At 35.2% G+C, this 20,043-nt stretch overlaps 1 pseudogene; it reads right to left on the bottom strand.

The window, feature by feature from the left end:
• Positions 1–14,689: 14,689 nt before the first annotated feature.
• LOC130455209 (olfactory receptor 998-like) lies at positions 14,690–18,441 on the bottom strand (annotated as a pseudogene).
• Positions 18,442–20,043: the final 1,602 nt, after the last annotated feature.

Raw genomic sequence — 20,043 nt, 5'->3', positions numbered from 1 at the left:
GAGTGGAAATATTCAAGCCTAAATTTTGTACTTTTTAAATTTTTTCAATGTGGCTAATAAGGAAATAAATCTTGCATGATTCCATATGTACAATTAATGCTTTGATTGCCTTTTCAATAGGTGAGGGAGGGGAGGTAAGAGGAAAGAGAATTTAGAACTTCATCTATAAAGAAGAAAATATGAGCTATGGACTTAATTGGGAATGGCTGTAACTTTATGGGTATTTATGGCAATTTCTCTTGAGGAAGAAAGAAAGAAAGAAAGAAAGAAAGAAAGAAAGAAAGAAAGAAAGAAAGAAAGAAAGAAAGAAAGAAAGAAAGAAAGAAAGAAAGAAAGAAAGAAAGAAAGAAAGAAAGAAAGAAAGAAAGAAAGAAAGAAAGAAAGAAAGAAGAGAAAGAAAGAAAGAAAGAAAGAAAGAAAGAAAGAAAGAAAGAAAGAAAGAAAGAAAGAAAGAGAGAGAGAGAGAGAGAGAAAGAAAGAAAGACAGAAAGAGAGAGAGAGAGAGAGAAAGACAGACAGACAGAAAGAAAGAAAGAAAGAAAGAAAGAAAGAAAGAAAGAAAGAAAGAAAGAAAGAAAGAAAGAAAGAAAGAAAGAAAGAAAGAAAGAAAGAAAGAAAGAAAGAAAGGAAGGAAGGAAGAAAGGAAGAAAGAAAAGAAGGAAGAAAGAAAGAGAAAGAAAAAGAAAAAAGAAAGAGAGAGAGAGAGAGAGAGAAAGACACGTGTACACAGGATGTATATGTATATTCTACAGCAAAAGGCACTTCTTGTCTTCCTGTAAAAATGAAAAGGTAAAAAAGGGGTATGGAGGGACAGAGGAGGAGGAAGGAAGGAAGGAAGGAAGGAAGGAAGGAAGGAAGGAAGGAAGGAAGGAAGGAATGAAGGAAGGAAGGAAGGAAGGAAGGAAGGAAGGAAGGAAGGAAGGAAGGAAGGAAGGAAGGAAGGAAGGATGTTAATGCTCTGGAGAAAAACCTCAATTATTCCATCCTAGTTATCAAGGCTGCCAAAAATCACAATATATAGGAAGAAAATGATTTCTTTCAACAATTCTGGTATGGGAAAGAATTTAAGAGTTGATCTAGTTTGAAGTCTTGGCCCTAGCAATTGCTAGATCATTTACTTAGAGAATATCCCAAGAGTTCTCTCAGCCTTAGTTTCCTCATCAGTAAAAATAAGGGTAAAATTATTTATTTTGCTTGCTTCGTGATGCTGTTGTTTCACAGTGTGGCTCATTGAAGCATTAAAGTCATTCAGGCTCATTTATTAAAATGAAAACATTTTCTGTATTCTTTCATCCAGTATCAAACATCCTCAGGATTAGAAAGGACTTTAACCATCATTTAAACCATAACTAATAATGAATTTTTCCTACTACATATCTAATGACTGATTTCTCATCTAGCACCTCCTTGAAAACTTTCAGGGAAGGACAACACCTTCTGGGAAACAACCTCTCTAGCTCCAATTTAGCCCATTATATTTTTCAAGTATCAGATCTAAAATTTCTCCATTTCAGCATCAAATCCTTGCCATTAACACTATCTTCTAGGGTGAAACAAAACTAATATTATCAGTTTTATGTATGAGAGTTTTTCAAAGACTGGAGAACTCTGTTTTTCCTCCTATTCATCATTATATAGCATGGGTGCCACACCACAAGGATTCAGGTCACAGAACAAGTATTTCATAGCTAGAAAAAAACTTAGTGACTCTCTAGTCCAGGATATATTTATTTATATCTATAGTTAGTTCTATATCTAATTAATGTATGCACATTTTGTTGCCTTTGTAATTTTTTATATTTTATTTTAGATATTTGAAAAAATCCTTATTCTGAGTTTATAAGTTTCCCTACAGAGCCAGAGCTTCCTGATACCAAAAAAAAAAAAAGGTATTTACCTTATCCTTCATAGTATTTTGAACTTCTAAAGTGAGGACCTCAAAGTTCATCACAATTTCCCATTCAGGAACTATGTCGAAAATATTAGTGTGTCATTATTAGTTCCACTACATGGTTCCTTGTACTTCAAGGAGTCATGTTCATCCAGCATTTTCTAATGATGAAACTTAAAATCAAGGTCCAGATTTCTATTTAGAGTTATTATATAATGTTTTTTTTCCTATTGAGGAATCATTCCTTTGGAACATTCTGGAAGCCCTACCACAATTGATTGCACTAGGAGAGTGAAATAAAGATGAGAGGCATAGATGTCTCCCTTTTCTATCTGAAAATCCTGAAAATCTCAATATATAGTTAAGATTTTTGTGGGGTTTTCCATAATGAATACATGTGCATCTCTGAAATGAAAGTTAGCTCTCTGTTAAATATGCCCACATACCTCTTTAGAACTGGACTTGAGGACAAGATCAGGGATCAAATTCAAATATGACAATTCTTATCTGGATGAACTTGGGAGCATTTCAGTTTCCTTATTTGTAAAAATGCAATACAATATGAAATTCCCTTAATTAATGTGGAAAAGTTAGCTTTAAAGTATTGGCTTTTTTCCTTCCAGTTCACTATGGCTAGAATTTCTCCCTTTCACCTCCTAGATTCGTTGACTTCTTTGAAAGTCAAATAAAAACCTACCTTCTACAGGAAGCCCTTCTTCATCCTTCTTAATGCTAATAATTTCCCTCTGAAACACAGACATATACATATATCCATTGGAGCACAAATGTAATATTTGCATTGTTTGTACATAATTGTTTGCTTGTTGTTTCTTTCTCCCATTAGTCCATGAACTCCTTCAAAGCAAATAATATTTCTGCCTTTCTTAATATCAATCGCTTTGCTTAGCATAGTGTCTGGCACATAATAGGCATGTAAGTGCTTGTTCCCTTGACTTTTTGCTATCATATGTCTCTACGATATTGACATCACTTTGTTGTTTCTATTGCCTGGGAAAGGAACAGCTTATTGGATGGGAAGTTGAAGGGGACAAAAAGAAGTTTGCTGGTAGATTTGAGCTGATGTAGTTGATAGACTTTAGATAGTTCAATGGATTTTTTCCATTTTCTATTTCTTAAGTCCCTAGTACTTCAGAGACATTTGTCTTTGCAAACTTGAAGTCACACCCAGAATTTCCTCTATTTTGGTTGATCCTACCACCGTCATGGCTATAAAAAGACCTCTTTATTCTAAACAGTTAAGCCCATAAAGAGGAAGAAATTAAATGGGCCAGCATTTGAACCATGGATAGTTCTTGGACAGGCTAATGGCCATTCCAGTTTGTAGTCAGTAAAGAACATCATACTGGGACTTATTAGCTATAAGCTAACCACATCATCATTGGAGATCATTACTGAATGCCTTAGTTTGGAAAGGATGTCTTATTAGGACTATTTTCTAATGAATACTTTAACATTCTTAAAATGTTTAAAGAGAGGGCAAGTTAAAATTTTCTCACCTTACATGTTCTTGTTTTTTCTCTTAAAAATAGCAAGAGGGGGGTCAGATTGGGTTTCCCTGTCTTCTGTTTTTCATAAGTCTCTGTCTTACTCCTCCTGTCTCACTCTTCACCCCTCACCCACTACCACCTCAGCACATGGACTATCCGATCTCATAACAGAATTGTGCGACTTCTTTGGGTGAAGAAGGAAGGAAGCATTTTCTTCCTAAGAAGCAAAAATGTATCACCTTTATCTTAGGGAGATGTTCTCCCTCTCGTTTCTCCTTTCTTGGGAATTATGCTATTAAGAGATACACTAATTAGATGGGTCTTTCCATCTTCATAACTTAAAATGGTCCATAGAGATTTATTTAATATGGATATACAATGTTTTCTTTAACTTAAGGATTCAATTAAATTTAATTATTGAACCATTCTCAGAATCTTCAAATTCCTGTATATTAAAGCATAGACACTTGGAGTAGCCCTGATACTCAATTCAGGCTAACTACCCTTTGTTGGTCCTCAATTACATCATTTGTAATATAAGGAGGATAGACTAGATATCCTTTTAAGATGCTTCCACCTCTATATCTATCACCTTATGATCTTACTGCAGGGTAGACCCTGATATTTCCTGTGACATTCTCAACCTAAGATATTAAGGATACACTCAGGAAGCATCTAAATCCTTTTTCTTGGTCATATCACATAATTCTGAAAAGAAAAAAGCCTCATACTCTCCAAGTTATTATTTTTCCTAGGGGAAATCGAAGAAAGCAGAATGAGAAAATACTTTTTTTTCTGAATTCTTTTACTTAAAACTAATTACTATCTACTGACCTTGAAACACTCATTTTTGTTTTCTCCAATTTTTGCCATCATAAATGTCACTAAAAATTGTACATATATTGAAATTTAAGAAACAAAAACAAAAACATGATGGATGGGTTGTTACCTTGGAGTAATGCTGCCATCCTGTGACAAAAACAAATATCAGATTTACTTTACTCATCCAGTCTCTAACATACAAAATATAGAATGTTGTATAAGGGAATCAGTTATTAAATTTATTGAATTTGTTTATTATTTTCATTTATTTGTTATTTGTTTATTTATTGAATTTATTTATTAAATGTATTAAAATATTAAATATAAAATTCTTGGTTGTTGTAAACTACTAGGCTAAAAACTGGGGATTCAAATAGATAATAACATCCCCTGATTTCAAAGTGCTCCCATTATAATGGGGGAGACAATACATATGGAAGGTTTCAACTTCAAGTCAGATGGAAAGGTCCATTGTTCCTAATGGTATAGCAACAAAGCATATGATATAGCCTCTTCTCTAAGGCCACTTCTACTAATATGTTATCTTGTAATTTTCTTTAAAAATTATTTCTGATTTCTATAATTTGTTCTGTGATATACACACTGTCAAGATAATTTAGTCACCAATTAATTTGGAATCATTTAATACCTTTTGTTGATCATTATTTTATTGTAAGAATGTTTAATCTTTCTGCTTTCAATCTTTATATTTATGAATGTCTGTGGCCAAATAAAGCAATTATGTAATTAATGTGTCATTCTAATCTCATTTAAATATTCTTTTTGACACCTATTAGCAAATATTAGAGATATGTTATATTTAAATGTCATTTCAGGTTCTTAATTATTTTCTTTATCATTTGGGGAAATTGGCCACCATCCAAAATGGGTACACTGAGGCTCATCTTAATAAATTTTTTATCATCTACTTGCTTTAGCTTTCACTTTAAAATAATACTAATAGCTAACATTTATATAGAAATTGTGAGTGCTTTACAATTACTATCTCATTTGAGACTCCAAAAGACTGGTAAATAGATGCCATTATTATTCCCATTTTAAAGTTGAAGAAACAGAGGCAAATGGAGGTTACATGCATCACAAAACTGGTAAGTCTCTGAGGACATATTTGAACTCATTTTCTTGTGAGGGAATTGAGGGGATTAGGACAGCAAGTGGTTATAATTATACGAGTTTGCAGATATAAGTTTGATTCATGTCTCTTCCCATTACTACCTAACCTCTGTGCCTCAATTTCCTCATGGTTACAATGAAGTTGTTGGACTAGATGACCTCTGAGGTTCCTTCCAACTTGAGATCTTCTCTAGGATATGTAGACCTCTGGTCACTGCTCAGTTGTGGATCAAATTAATTTAACAAACATTTTTAAACACCCACAGCCTAAAGCCTGTCCTCCTGTTCATGAAAGTGCATTTTTCAGAAATGTCTTGCTCATTCTCATCCCCTGTAATTTCCTAAATCTCCTACTAGAATCATAGAGTGGAACCAGACTGATGGATGTTGACCAGAATAGGCCATGTTTTAGCAAAGAAAGTCATGTAACTTGTATAACATTGCTATTATTAGCTTGTTCTAAGACTAGAAGCAATATTAAATTCATTGGCTTCCTTCTCTGTTGTCTTAGCAAGTTTATATTATTTAAAAAGTAATATTAACTTAATCATTCAAGCCCATCATAATAAGAAGTCTTGAAAATTAGTCAGACTGATGTTTATGTTTATCTCTGTCCTCTTGGAGTATGAGGCAAAATTCATGTCTCTGAAAATGTTTGGGAAAATAAGGTGCAAATTATAATAGAGTATCTCTTAATAATCAAATCTTGAGAGAAGAAATATGGGTAAGATGAGCTTGTTCTTGATTATATATATATATATATGGAGGTCAGACCAAGTCTTCTGCTCCAAGATGCCTGATAGCTCATCTCAGGCTCTTCCTTATCTTCCATAGTCCAATAGAATCTTTTGTTTCTCCTTCTTCCAAATGGCCTCTTTCTTTCTCAACTCTTGCTGGCTGACTTCTTTAACTTTATTTTCAGAATCTCAAAAGCACTATCTTTTCAACTTAAAACCAGCTCCTCCTTTTCGATAAGCTATGTGGGAGTAACCAAGTCTTACTAAATTAGAAGGCACTTCCCACTACCCCAGCTGAAATGTCTTTGGCTCATTCTAGAAAATATCAACATGTCTCATATCTAGTGAGCAATAAAAAAAATTACTATATGAATTAAGAATAAACATTCTAAATTGGGTAACAGAATTGAATTATTCATTTAACCTTTGCAATTTATGTATTTGGATGAATTATGCAGCTTCCTATATGCAATGTATGGAAATTCTACCAGTAGTATGGCAACATGCATATTCCATTTTCTTAAAACTTTGACAATAAATCTTCCTATTAACACAAATTGGTTAATTGTTTTCAATGCCTTGAATAAGTCATTTCCTTTCTTTGGAATGAACTTCTACCTCTGCCAGGTCAGGAGGTTATAACAAAGATCCCTGCCAGATTTGACATTTTATGATCTCGTGGAAGAATTTTGGTTTTGACTGATAAAAATTTCATTTTTCACTTTTCTCATCCATAAAATAGAGAAAATAAAATTGTATTATGTCCCTAATAAGGTTATTCTGAAGACCAAAATAAAGCACTTAAGTGGTATTAAACTAGAAAAAAAAGAAAGAGATTATATGCTATAGTGGATAGAAAAATGTCTTCATGTAAGTCTAGTCTTTGAAACCTTCAACTTTTGTGATCATAGACAAATCACTACACCTCTCAATATTTATCAGAAACACTCTTTCATAACATTATTATTATATATGTCACAAGTTTACCTTCTACAAAATGGGAGGTGATCATATGCAATTTTTTCCTATGAGAATTTTCTACACTGATGAACTCAATATTTGAGTCCCCCAGTCAAAAACAAAATGAAAGCATTTTAGTGATAGAAAACAGAAGCTGTAACCACTACCATCACCATCATATTCAAATTTTCCAATTTCTTTCCTTGTTTTTATAGACTTTGGAGAGTTAACTCTCCAGATTATTCAACTTTTATCACATGAAGCTGAGATATTGTCTATATATTAAATAAAACAGAATAATCTTTTGCCTAGATGCTTCTTTGAATTCAGACCCCTGAATATAAGTCTAGAATCATAAGCAACTCTTCTACAGAAATTTTATGGTCTCTTTGATGTTCTTGTTTCTTAAACTGTAAATCAGGGGATTCCTCACGGGGATACAGATGGCATAAAATTCATAGGCTACATAATCATTTTCCTGGGTGTCAGTGGAAGAAGAATATAAATATATGTACAAATGATTCTTATATAAGATAGTGAGAGCTCCCAATTGGAAGGCACAGGTGAAGAAGGCATTGGCAGAGTGAATCTTCAAAATGGCAGACAGCATATGCATTTAGGAGAAGAACACAGCATCACAGTGTTTGAAAGGGTGAAGCCAGAAATTATCATAATCATGACATTTGTTTCAATACTGAAATAGGAAAGGGTAAGGAATGAAGGGAGAGGGGGACATCAAAGAAAATGTAATTGATTATGTTGGACTTAGAGGAAGATCGGGAAAAGAGAAAGCCATTTTGAATCAACACAGCCACAGAACCCATGAAATAGGATCTAGCAACCAGCTGAATGCAAGATCTTCAGGATATGATCATTGGCTAAGCCAAGGGATTACAGGTGACCACATTCTGATATATGGTTATGAAGACAAGGTCACATTTGGTGCTGGCAAACCTTCCATAAATCTCTATTTGTTAAAAAAATTATTTTTTAATACTGTAAGGGAACAGGATTTGTGAGAGATAAGGAAGTTTAGTAACATCTTGGAAGTGATAACAGATATGTAACAGGTGAACAAAAGACAATTGTTGTAGGCAATAGTGCATGGGTGTATGAAGGCAGGAATCAATACTGATGAGAAGTGTCATGCCAATATTGCCCACAAGAGCTGTGAAGTAGATGATGAGTAATCCAAGGAAAAGGGCATATTGCACCTGCTACTGACCAAAGAATCCTAGTAGAAAATATTCAATCACTCTGGTATCCTTTCCTTGTATCATGATTAGCATATAATCTACAGATGATAAATAAAGAGGACAATGACTCTAGATAGCCAAGATTGGCAATGAAAATAACATTTAGCTTCCTATTAGTCTATTTTATTTTTTAATTATTTATATTTCATTTTATATCAACTTTATTTACAAGTATAACTATCTTCTGTCCCCTATCCAATGAGCCTCTACTTTAACAAAAATAAATAATGAAGGAGAGTACATAATGCCTACTGTGTGATAAGTACTATGCTAAGGTCTTTACAAATATTATCACATTTGAGAAAGGAATAGAAAATGAAGAGTGGTTAGATTTTCATTAAGTCCAAAGAGCTTCGGTAGGTAGAGTTGTTATAACATCAAGTTCTATCAAAGCACATTACTCCCCAAGTGAAACAGGAAGGGAAGCAAGGTTACAGCTGCTACCTATTATAGTCAGTCCTTCACTTGTTATCAGTTCAAGTCATCCAATTAGTCTTCCTTCTGTGTCCCTTTCCTTCTTGGACCACTGCCTTGTTATGGCAGATGGAATTAGTGTATCTCAATGAAACTGAGCTATTCTGTGTAGGATTATTCAAGATAGAGAGGTCTTAGTGAAAGTTATACCAAAATAAATGAACCATTAGAGAAGAAAATGGAAAACTACTCCAGGATCTTCACTAAGCATTTTATAAATAAATATATATATATATATTTATATATGTATATATAAATTATTATGTAGACATTAGTTATTGATATTAATAATAACACAAAAATATTAATATTAATTAAGCAAATTTAGAGGGCTAGTCTAAAGAGCTTGGGAACATTTCAATTCTCAGCTTCATGAATTATTTTGTGCAAGAAATGATGCATGATGTGGATTCAAAGGAAAGAAAAATTAGTCCTATATCTTTCAATGAGGTTGACATTTCTCAAAAACTAACTGTTGATACTTTTCCTTGAAAACAACAGACTTCCAGACCAAGTCACTAGGTAAAAGGAAATCTAGTCATTATTTACCCAGAAGGGCCTTATCCACCATGATCCACACCATGTCTTCCTAATTGGCTCCAGATCTCAATTGCATTCTAAAAATTAAACCCTCCTGCAAAGGGGGGGGGGGGAGATAATACATAATGGTACAAATATTCTATAGTCAATTTAAATGTAGAAAACCACTCAGATTTTAAGCAAATGATCATAATTAAAATAATTGCACCAGTTCTTAGGCTGATGACTGTGAATGAGGAAAATTTAGTTGTAATGCATAATTACAGGTGTATTTGTGAAAAAAGAATAACTTCTGGATTACTTCAAAAGAAATTAACTGTATAGGCCATAGTTCTTGTATAAGGTTCTTATACCATCCCTTTTCAGAAACCCAAAGTCCCTAAGAAATATTATCTCAATGGTTCTCCAAGGCACAGAAGTATTGAAAGACGCAAAGATCCTGAAACAGATTGCCTAATCATATACTACATGGACATATAGATGTCATACTGAATAAACTCATCTTCCTGAGTTCAAATCTGGCTTCTGATATTTACTAGCTGTGTGACCCTGGATAAGTCATTTAAACTTGTTTGCTTCATTTTCTCATCTGTAAAATTACTTAGAAAAGAAAACTGCAAACCCACGCCAGTATCTTTTTGAAGGAAACCTCAAATATAGCCATACAAAATTCAGACATGGTGGAATGAACAAAAGCAATAATCACTCTGAAGATGTTACTAAATTTCCTAGTTCCCCACAAGTCTCTCTCCTTCTCAAAATATGTATTATAATTAGAGGCTTGGAGAGTTTTTGCCAGTACTGAATGTGATCTTCTCATTTCCCTGGCCATAGATTGGGATGTGGCTCTCTTTGGTACATACTGTTCATGTCCTGAAAAGTCTGCATCCAGCTGATTGTTAGATGGATCCTATTTCATAGGTTCTAAGGCAGCATCCATCCAAATTGCCTTTCTCTTTTCCCTGTCCTCCTATATTGCTAACAATAGTTGAGAAAGATCTAGGATATATGGACAAAGGAGAAATAGAAGGTAAGACTGGGTTGTGGAAGATAAAGGAGGACCTGAGAAAGGTAAGGCTCTTAGAAGATAAGACTTGGTCTGATTCCTTCAGAGACCAGTGATTCCCTTAAGACCAAAGGCAAGGTCCAAGAAGAGCTTCCGTTTTTCCTCATTTTCCCCAAACAAAATCTATTAAGAAATAGGCTAAATCAGGTTAATGGTAGGCAACACATCTCAGACCTGTTGGTGAATTAAGGAGATGTCTACTCCACACATGTGAAAATTTTCTCTGGTGAAATGGATGGGTGAGAAAAGAGGTCAAAGCAAATACTATAGAATCATTGGAGATCAGTCAGACATTGAAGACTCCAGTGTCAGCCACTGCATCCTGAGTCATCATCAGTTATCCTGCCTTTGCCTTGCCTCTGGACTTGGTTGCTCTGCAAGTGAGGTTGGCAAAATTGTGCAACTCTACCTCCCATAACTCCATTTTATGCTTGAATAAATGCATCGCCCTGTAAAATTCATTGCTCCTTTTCAAAAACAAAGCATGAATAACTGCTTATACTCTGCTTCTTATTTTCCCAAACATTTTCAGGAACACAAATTTTGCCTCATCTTCAAAGACAACAAAGATAAACATAAATGTCAGTCTTCTGGCCAATATTTAGGACTTAACTAATAGGAGGCTAAAAGTGATTAGGTTAATATTCATAAGTTTTTGTATAATGTGGACTCCCCAAGACAACAGGAAAGAACACCATGTGAAGTTGGTTTTGTTTCTAGGTTTAAAATAAGCTAATTATTGCAATGTTATACAAGTTATATAACCTTTTTTGCCAAAACATAGTTCATTCAGGCTAATGTCCACCATCCTGGTTCAGTTGTCTGACTCTATTAGGAGATCCAGGAAAGCACAGGGGATAAGAACGAGCACGATATTTCTTCCAAAATCTCTTCATCAGTAGGAACACAAGTTCTAGACTGGGTGTTTAAGAAATGTTTGTTGAATGGAATTATCTAGACAACTGAGCAATGGAAAGAGATCTACCTATCCTAGAAAATTTCCCAAATTGCAAGAGATACAGGAGGCCATCTAGTCTAACACCAAGGTTGTACAGAAGAAGAAACTGAGGCACAGAGGCTAAGCAACTTGTCTAGTATTACCTAGATAGAAATGGGCAGTGTCAGGATTCAAACCCAGGTCTTCAAATCCAAAGTCTGGAACTCTTTCATAGCACTGAGGACTGTTGTCTGTTTTTATGTTTGTTTGTTTTGGGCTAAAGAACTCTCTAGCACTAATACCATGGATTTTTAAGTTTAAGCAAAAAGATTCTAATGCCTCTTTCAGTCACACTTCACTCCAGGTGACTTATGATCTCTAAGTACATTAAAAATATTAATAATGCCATGATTGGAGGTTGCATCCAAATGAGAAAAAGCCACCTATTTAGGCCTCTCAAAACCTGTAACATAATTTTTAAACTAAGAAATAATACATGCCCTAATGGAAGCACAACCATTTATTCACCAAAGTGCATTAAAGGCTTGTGGGCCCCCAAATGAGCTCTTGCCAAGAGTCGAAGGATCTCAGGTTATATTCTGACAAATAAAAATTCCTTCTGTGGTGAAGATGGAGAAAAACTATACGAGTCAGTTGTTTTCACATTCACATAGAGACCCCTAAAGTAAGTATGTAATTGGAATCAGTGACCAATTCATGTTCTTTTGAATCTGTGCTTTCTTTTGCAACATAACTAATATGGAAATATGTTTTGCATGATTCTTCCACTATGATAAACATCAAACTCTTTGCTTTCCTTGCGACAGGAGAACGGAGAGAATTTGGAGGTCAATTTAAAAAAAAATAATTGTTAAACAACTTTTCAGGCCATACCATTCTTCTGCTTGGAACCAATATGCATTATTAATTCTAAGACAGAAGGTAAAGGATTTTATTTTTTTAAGCTTTTTTCATGTAGTTAAGAAATATTCAATAAAATAAAATGGAAAGGAAATTATTTTCATTGCCTCAGAAGGTTATCATGAAGAATATGCTTAGCAAACCTTCAAACTATCATGTAAATGTGACTTGCAATTACAATAATTGTTCCTGAATAATTCTTAAGTAATTTGAAAACATCTACAAAACTCCTCTAGGAAGCTCATCTCCAGGTCTTCAGGAAAGCAACTAATGATGGCTCTTTCAACTGAACTTACCTCATTCTCCCTGGACCAGAGATGCCCAGGAGAGCAGGTCCCAGTGGCCCCATTTGGATCACCTAACGGGATGCTATGTTAGCTGGCGAGCCAGCCTAGAACTAGAACACCTTGGGACTTCTTCATCGTTATTCTCACCTATTGTTTTACCAACACATACCCATACACACTCATACACTTTTCTGCTCTCTTTTGTATGCTTTCCCATTAGATTGTAAGCTCATTTAAGTCTGGGGCTGTCTTTTTCAAATTTATGTCCCCAGCATTTAGCACAGGGCCTACCTAACACATGGTAGGTGATTAATAAATGTTTATTGACTGACTGGCGAAACCACCTCTTGGAGGGGATTCTTTATTAACTCTTTCAAGGTGAAACACAGAATTTCCAAAGGACTCCAAATGCCGATGAGTGACAGCAAAGGGCACTAACGTTTCAATATTTAAGAGGTCAGACTCCTAAAATAAGCAGAGTCTGGTCATAAACTCTTTCCTTCCTTAGGAATATAACATTAATCTTATTATTCATGAATAAGCAATTGCTATGCTCTCCCATCATGATGAAGGGGATGAAAAATCATCAGTTAGATGAAAACATTAACTTTTTTTTTACAAATAGGAAATGATTCATCAGATATGTGTTAAAAACTCTTTTGAAACAGTTTTCAAAGCACTTTGTCTTTGTCTTCATAGTTGGAGACTGTAGCTGTTTTGTGAATACGAAGTGGGAAACAAAATGTCTCTGGACTTTTTAAACTGTCACTGACTCTTAACCCTATAAAATCAAAATAATATTTTTAAATAAGGAATGGGAATGAACATGAAAGAGAGAAAAAAGGGAGGATGTTTGAGACACTTAAAGGTAATAGAACAGGATACAATTAGGTGGTTCAGTGGATTGAGAGCCAGGCCTAGAGATGGGAGGTCCTGGGTTCAAATTTGGTCTCAGACACTTCCCAGATGTGTGACCTTGGGCAAGTCATTTAACCCCCATTGCTCTTAAGCCCTTACCACTCTTGTGTCTTGGAACCAATACACAGTATTGAATCTAAGACAGGAAAGAAGAGTTTTAAAAAAGCAATGGAACAAAGTCAAAACTCTATAAAGGAGACTGAAACATTAGTCAGGACAGAATATGTCTGAGTATGGTCTATTGATAAGTAAAAAGATTTAACCTCTGGGAGAAGTGCAAGGAGCATTGATTGGATCTGAAAGAAGAGGGCCTAGTTTCAAATCTTGGCTCTATTGTGTTTATATGATATTGAGAAAATCATATTTCCCTAAGCCTGCCTTCCTCAAATATAAAGGGTTAGGAGGATTAATTCATTGGTTTCTTAAGATCCTTTCCAACATTTAGTACATGACCAAAAAAATAGCAGTTGCAACAGCAGTTTATTCTTGAAAATCACTGAGGCTAGACTTAGTGTCATTAAACATTTTTTAACCACATGGACTCTCTTTGATGACCACTGAAACCAACTGACTGTTTCACAGAACAAAGTTTTTTTGTTGTTGTTGTTGTTGTTTTAACCCCTTGCCTTTCGTCTTGGAGTCAATACTGTGTATTGGCTCCAAGGCAGAAGAGTGGTATGGGCTAGGCAATGGGGGCCAAGTGACTTGCCCAGGGTCACACAACTGGGAAGTGTCTGAGGCCAGATTAGAACCTAGGACCTCCCGTCTCTAGGCCTAGCTCTCAATCCACTGAGCTACCCAACTGACAACCCCCAAGAATAATGTTTTTAAAGCATAAAATAAAAAGGATTAAGAAGAAAACAAAGTATATTGAGATAATTATAAGAATGTATTTTTATTAAAATATTTTATGAAAAACCAAGATTTACAATCCCTTTAATGCATTTATTAAGCTCTTATTCTGTGCAAAGAACCTTGCTAAGAGCTGAGGATACAGTGAAAAAATTAAACAATCCCTGTCCTTAAAGAATTAATATTTTAATGTGGAAGAGATAGATGGAGGACGCAAAAGAAAATGAAGACAGTAACATCTTTAAGTAAGATGAAAAGGAGCCATGAGCCTTAGAATATAGCAGCAAAGTAGATGGCAACACATTTTCTTTAACTTCATTTCCACTAAAAGAGTATACCAATTTCTGCTGTTAGACCATCTGAAATTTCCAAGGGCTTCGGGTACATCAAGATGTTTGGTAGCTGTGGCTGAAGTACTCATGGAAACAGTTGCTAGGCTCCATCTCCATGGGGTTGCTTCTCTGGTATGGGGCCTCTTTTTCCAAAGAATTGAAGACACGTGATCTTCTCCCAATGATAGTCGCAGTACCTGGACTGGAAGGAAGAACCATAGTCCTAAAGTAACTGCTATTAAGGCCTTGGGGTTCAGAGTCCTTTCCGGTGAACACAGAAGGGCAAAAGAGGCCACCTAAGAGACTGGAGGCAATACGGATTGTGATTACTCCATTCTAGTAACCACTTATCAAAGATCACAGAATGGTTCTTTATCCATGCAGCGAAGAAAGTGGGCCTCTTTCCTATTATTTTTATTTTATTATTTATAATATGAATATATTATTTTCTACCAAAAATATCTTCATTTCTAAAGTCCTTCTTAATGCATTTTTTACTTCTTTATTCCACAAGCTATAGATAATAGGATTCAACATGGGGACCACTGCTATGTAGAACACAGACCCCACCTTGTGGAGGTCAAGGGAGAAGCCTGCATTGGGATGCACATAGTTGAAGAAGAGAGAGCCATACATGATGCTGACAGCAATCAGTGGGAAGAACAAGTGGAAAAGGCCTTGGACCTCCCATCAGCTGAGTGCATTTGCAGGAGAGTCACGAGAATGTAGTTGTAGGAGATGAGAATAGTCAGGTTACTGATGACTCCCCAAATCCCAGCCATGGGGTAATGGACTCATCTATTGAGGTGGGTATCAGCACATGCAAGGGAGAGCAAAGGGGCTATGTCACAGAAGAAATGATTGAGGACATTCTGGCCACAGAATAGTAAGCAAAAACCTAAGGATATATGGGTAGTGGCAGAGATAGAGGCTAGGGTGTAAGGCCCAACCACCATATGGATGCAGAGATTCTGAGACATAACAGCTGTATAGTGTAATGGGTTGTAGGTTGCCATATATTATGGGGAAATTAGCCGGAGCTGCTGAAAAAACAGAAGCAGGAAGGTTCCAGAATTCTGGAGAAGTGACAGGACTGTTGCTTCTTCTGACAATGAAGCAAGAGGTTCAGTTCTGTCTAGACTCCTAGGGTGGACCTAGTGAAATAGCTATTTTCTCTCCTGTGGCTTCCTTGCAATCTATCTTACCAACTACCTGTTCCTGTGTATCCTGTTGATGGTGAGAGATATTCCCACAGAGCTGTTGGAGATACCTAAAGCCATCTGGCAGTGAGACCTTCCCTTTGATCCCTGTTCCTGCTTACCTTCCTACCTCACTTCTTCTATCACCATCCAATGTGGGATTTGGGTTAATGAAGTATATTGTATTTTAGGAACTAGGACTTTTAGGTAGAGACATAACTGACAGTATAGATACCATCTCTCTGAAGCTACCAACTAGAGTTGGTGGAAGTTTTACTTCTACATCTTTATATAGATCATCTAAATTCCCTTATCTTAAATAAACCTTGTTTAATAATATTTGGTATTTTAAGGGAAATGTGGTTAATTTCAAAAGGGTTAGACTTGATTATTTAAGAGTGTGGTTGCCATTGATTTAATTAATTCCCAAAAGATTTTATTTACAATTTATTTACAAAATGTAGAAAGAGTGAAGCAAGAAATCAGAGAGAGGATAAGGTAAGATATCTAGCCTGAGCACAAAGTAATTTACTCCAGGCCCCTCTGGGCAGGGAGAATTAGTTTCAACCAGCCTCGGCAAAGTCAAGCAACTGGAAGCCTCTCTAAAGAGTACATATTTCCTGAGGCTGGTCTCTTCAGAGGAAAACCAGCAGTTAAAAGTCAGCCTTTCACTCACCACATGTCAGTCCAGTCAGCAGATTCTTTATCAGCCTCACCAGGAAAACAGGGTCTCAGGTCCAGTCAGGAGATCCTTCTGCTCCTCTTCACCAGCCTCAACTTGAAAGTGTGAACAATTCCTTCAGTCTCCACTTCCAAAAAATGAAGAACTCAATCTCACAGGAAGTAAAAGCTCCTTTTCAAGATGCACCTTTTTTGTCACTTCCTGTGTATTTCTCTAATTTTACATCTACCAATCACAGTTGACACTTTCTTTTAGGACTGCCCAGAAGGCAGTCAGTCGATTCTGATTTGTCATCCACTATCACACATGTGGGTGATGGGTCGCAGATCTTCCCCACTCAATGTGTGAAATAAGGTGTTTGCATCTTTGGTGATTAAATCTAAAAATGGGTAGATCTCCATACTTACCTTTAACTGCCATGTTCTAAAAATAGACAGGGGTTACAATTTAATCTTAACAATCAGGGGAGAGTTAAGTATTTTCATTGTTATATTCAGGGGAGTGTTAAATGTAATCTTCACAATATCCTATAAGCTTTATCCTATTGGCATTCTAAACCCTGTATCCTTCTGATACTTGTCCCAAACCATCATTCCTTGACCCACTAAAACCATTACCATCAAGTATCTTTTAAATAACAATTATTTCAGTTTACCATTTCACATATACCGATCAAATGCTATTGAAGCTAAAAGGAAATACTCAACAATGATGAAGGGTTCAGTGAACCACATCTGGACAGCACAACTGTAAGGATGATATTAGAAAATAAGTATTGTTTTATTAGTTTAGGGATAAGAAGTAATGTGGCTGGTTTGAGAAAAGAACTGGAGTTTGAAGCAGAGCTGAGAGAGCATGTTAATTTCAAATGTTGACAGTTATAACCATTTTTCTAAGTCAATTATTCCCTCTAGCAGTTGGCAATTAGGCTCTGGCAGTTGGCAGAGACACACTCTTAGAGACTCTCAGGGCTGGAGGAGATAACATGTTTGGCTCTCACTCTGTCTGAGGGAAAGATCTGAAGGAGATCAGTATTTTCCTTTCCCAACTTGGGAAACACTATTAACTATCTATTGTGGTTTTTTATAGATTGCTTACCTCTGAGAAGACCAAAGAAAACTTAGTTTTTGGTTTGGACTCTGAGTCTGTTAAGAATAATTGGATTCTTGTTGAGACTCAACCAGCTAGCCTTTGCTATTTTTTTATTTGAAGGCAAAGTAAAGAAGTATAAGGATAATAGTGGTAGTTTTTATTTAGATAGTATAAATTTGGGTTAATCAGATCAGGGAGGATTAGTGTAGCCTGTGAAACACAGGAGAAGCAGTTCCTTGTAGAACCTGGGAGTTTATTTGAGTGGATTTAGAATCCCTTAAAATTAGAAATCCTTTATTTATCCTTATATATTTCAATTAATACTTTATTTTTATAAGAGTCTCTTTAGTGTCCTTGTACCTATCCCTGAAAGGAAATTTACATTTGAGCTTCACTTCATCACTGAGGATACTTTTTATTACCTCTATCAAAAGTATCTAAACAATTTTAGATTGTTTAGATTTAGATGGGAAAAGTCTATGTTGGAACAGTTTTTCTATCTATTTTGTGTAGCTCACCATAATTTTTTTTTTATTTTTACACAACCCAGGAAAGAGATAGTTTTCTTCTCCACAAAGGAGTCAGACAATGTTTTGGGGGCAACAGCAGAAGAAGAGCAGACATCCACAAAGGACAAGCAACTGATAAAAAGGTACATGGGAGTGTGAAGTTGGGAGTCTATCCACATTAGAGTAATTATATTCAAGTTTCCAAAGACAGTGATGAGATAGACAAACAGAAACATGAAGAAAAAGATAACCTGTAAGTAGAGTTGCTCTGTAAATCCCATGGTAAAAAAATTCACTCACTATGGTTTGATTCCCACTTTCCATTATCTGCTGTAATCGCCTAAGGAAAGCATAAGTTCCTTTTTATTGATAAATTCTAACTTGTACCTCCACACTTTTCCTTCAGTGAACAACCAAATCCAAAATGTGTTCCACAGATCATTAGAATCGTGAACTTCCTTCAAGGTACAGCTGTAAATTCATTCTCCCTCATGAAATAATTTTTAAAAAATACCCTTGCCTATTGATTTAGAATCAATTCTAAGACAGAAGAGCTGCAAGGGCTAGACGATGGGGCTTAAATTACACTTACACTTACACTAGTAACAATCTGAAGCCAGATTTTAATTTATGTCCTCTTGACTCCAGGACTGGGGGCTCTATCCACTATGCTACCATGCTTCCCCTTGGAATTACTTTTTTTAAAGCTTCTTTTTTTTCTGTTTTTTATTGGCAGGGGTTGGGAAATTATATGCAGTAGTAATATTTATACCATAAAATGAAGAAGAGAAAAAAAAGCAGAAACAGTGAAACATTATTTTTAAATGCCCAAAAGAGTACAAAAGGAAAATCAGAGAAAGCTCAGGCAAACAGGGCTAGTTATGAAATAGTTAGTTGGATTTATTATATATGTGATTCTTTTCCAAGTATGCCAGGATGGGCTGGATATATGTGGTTGCAAACCAACATGCTTTTGTTTTATTTACATGTCATATGGAAGTATGCATTTTTGTATTTAGTACACAATAAAAAATAATTAGCATATGCTATTTTTTTCTTTTACATTTTTCAGAACTTAGAGTGAGTTATTTCCACATATAACCCTCTCTTGTGACTTACTAACTCGTTTTCCATCACATTTCTCATCCCAGATTCCAAGATAGTCTATGGGAATTGTTCAGATATTTCCTCAATCCTCATTAAAATTTCAACCTCTCTCATTAATTGTTCATTTCTAATTTATTAAATAAGCTCAATTTTTCAAGAATACTTATAAAATACACAGGATAAATCTCTTTTCCCATAACATTTTGCTCCTCTCCCCTCATATATTTATATGCATGTGTTTATATTTGTTAAATTATATTTTCTGGACTTAATAAACATAGTTTATATAGCCAGTAACTTAACAAAACAATTTTATGAATAATACTTTGTAACTTTATGGGTATTTATGGAGGGAGAAAGAAAGAAAGAAAGAAAGAAAGAAAGAAAGAAAGAAAGAAGAAAGAAAGAAAGAAGAAAGAAAGAAAGAAAGAAAGAAAGAAAGAAAGAAGAAAGAAAGAAAGAAAGAAAGAAAGAAAGAAAGAAAGAAAGAAAGAAAAGAAAGAAAGAAAGAAGAAGGAAGGAAGGAAGGAAAGAGGAAAGAAGAAAGAAAGAAGAAAGAAAAGAAAGAAGAAAGAAAGAAAGAAGAAAGAAAGAAAGAAAGAAAGAAAGAAAGAAAGAAGAAAGAAAGAAAAGAAAGAAAGAAAGAGAGAAAGAGAGAGAGAGAGAAAGAGAGAGAGAGAGAAAGAAAGAAAGAGAGAGAGAGAGAGAGAGAGAGAGAGAGAGAGAGAGAGAGAGAGAGAAGAAGAGAAGGAGAGAATTACCCATTACATTACCCAAAATTCCTTTATGTATTACCTAGAATCTTTTTCCTTTTTCCTG

Source organism: Monodelphis domestica, chromosome 6 (assembly GCF_027887165.1).
Source record: "Monodelphis domestica isolate mMonDom1 chromosome 6, mMonDom1.pri, whole genome shotgun sequence".
In the NCBI taxonomy this organism is placed as follows: Eukaryota; Metazoa; Chordata; class Mammalia; order Didelphimorphia; family Didelphidae; genus Monodelphis; species Monodelphis domestica.
Note: the sequence above shows the minus strand (reverse complement) of the source record. Positions and strands in the feature narration are given on the sequence as shown.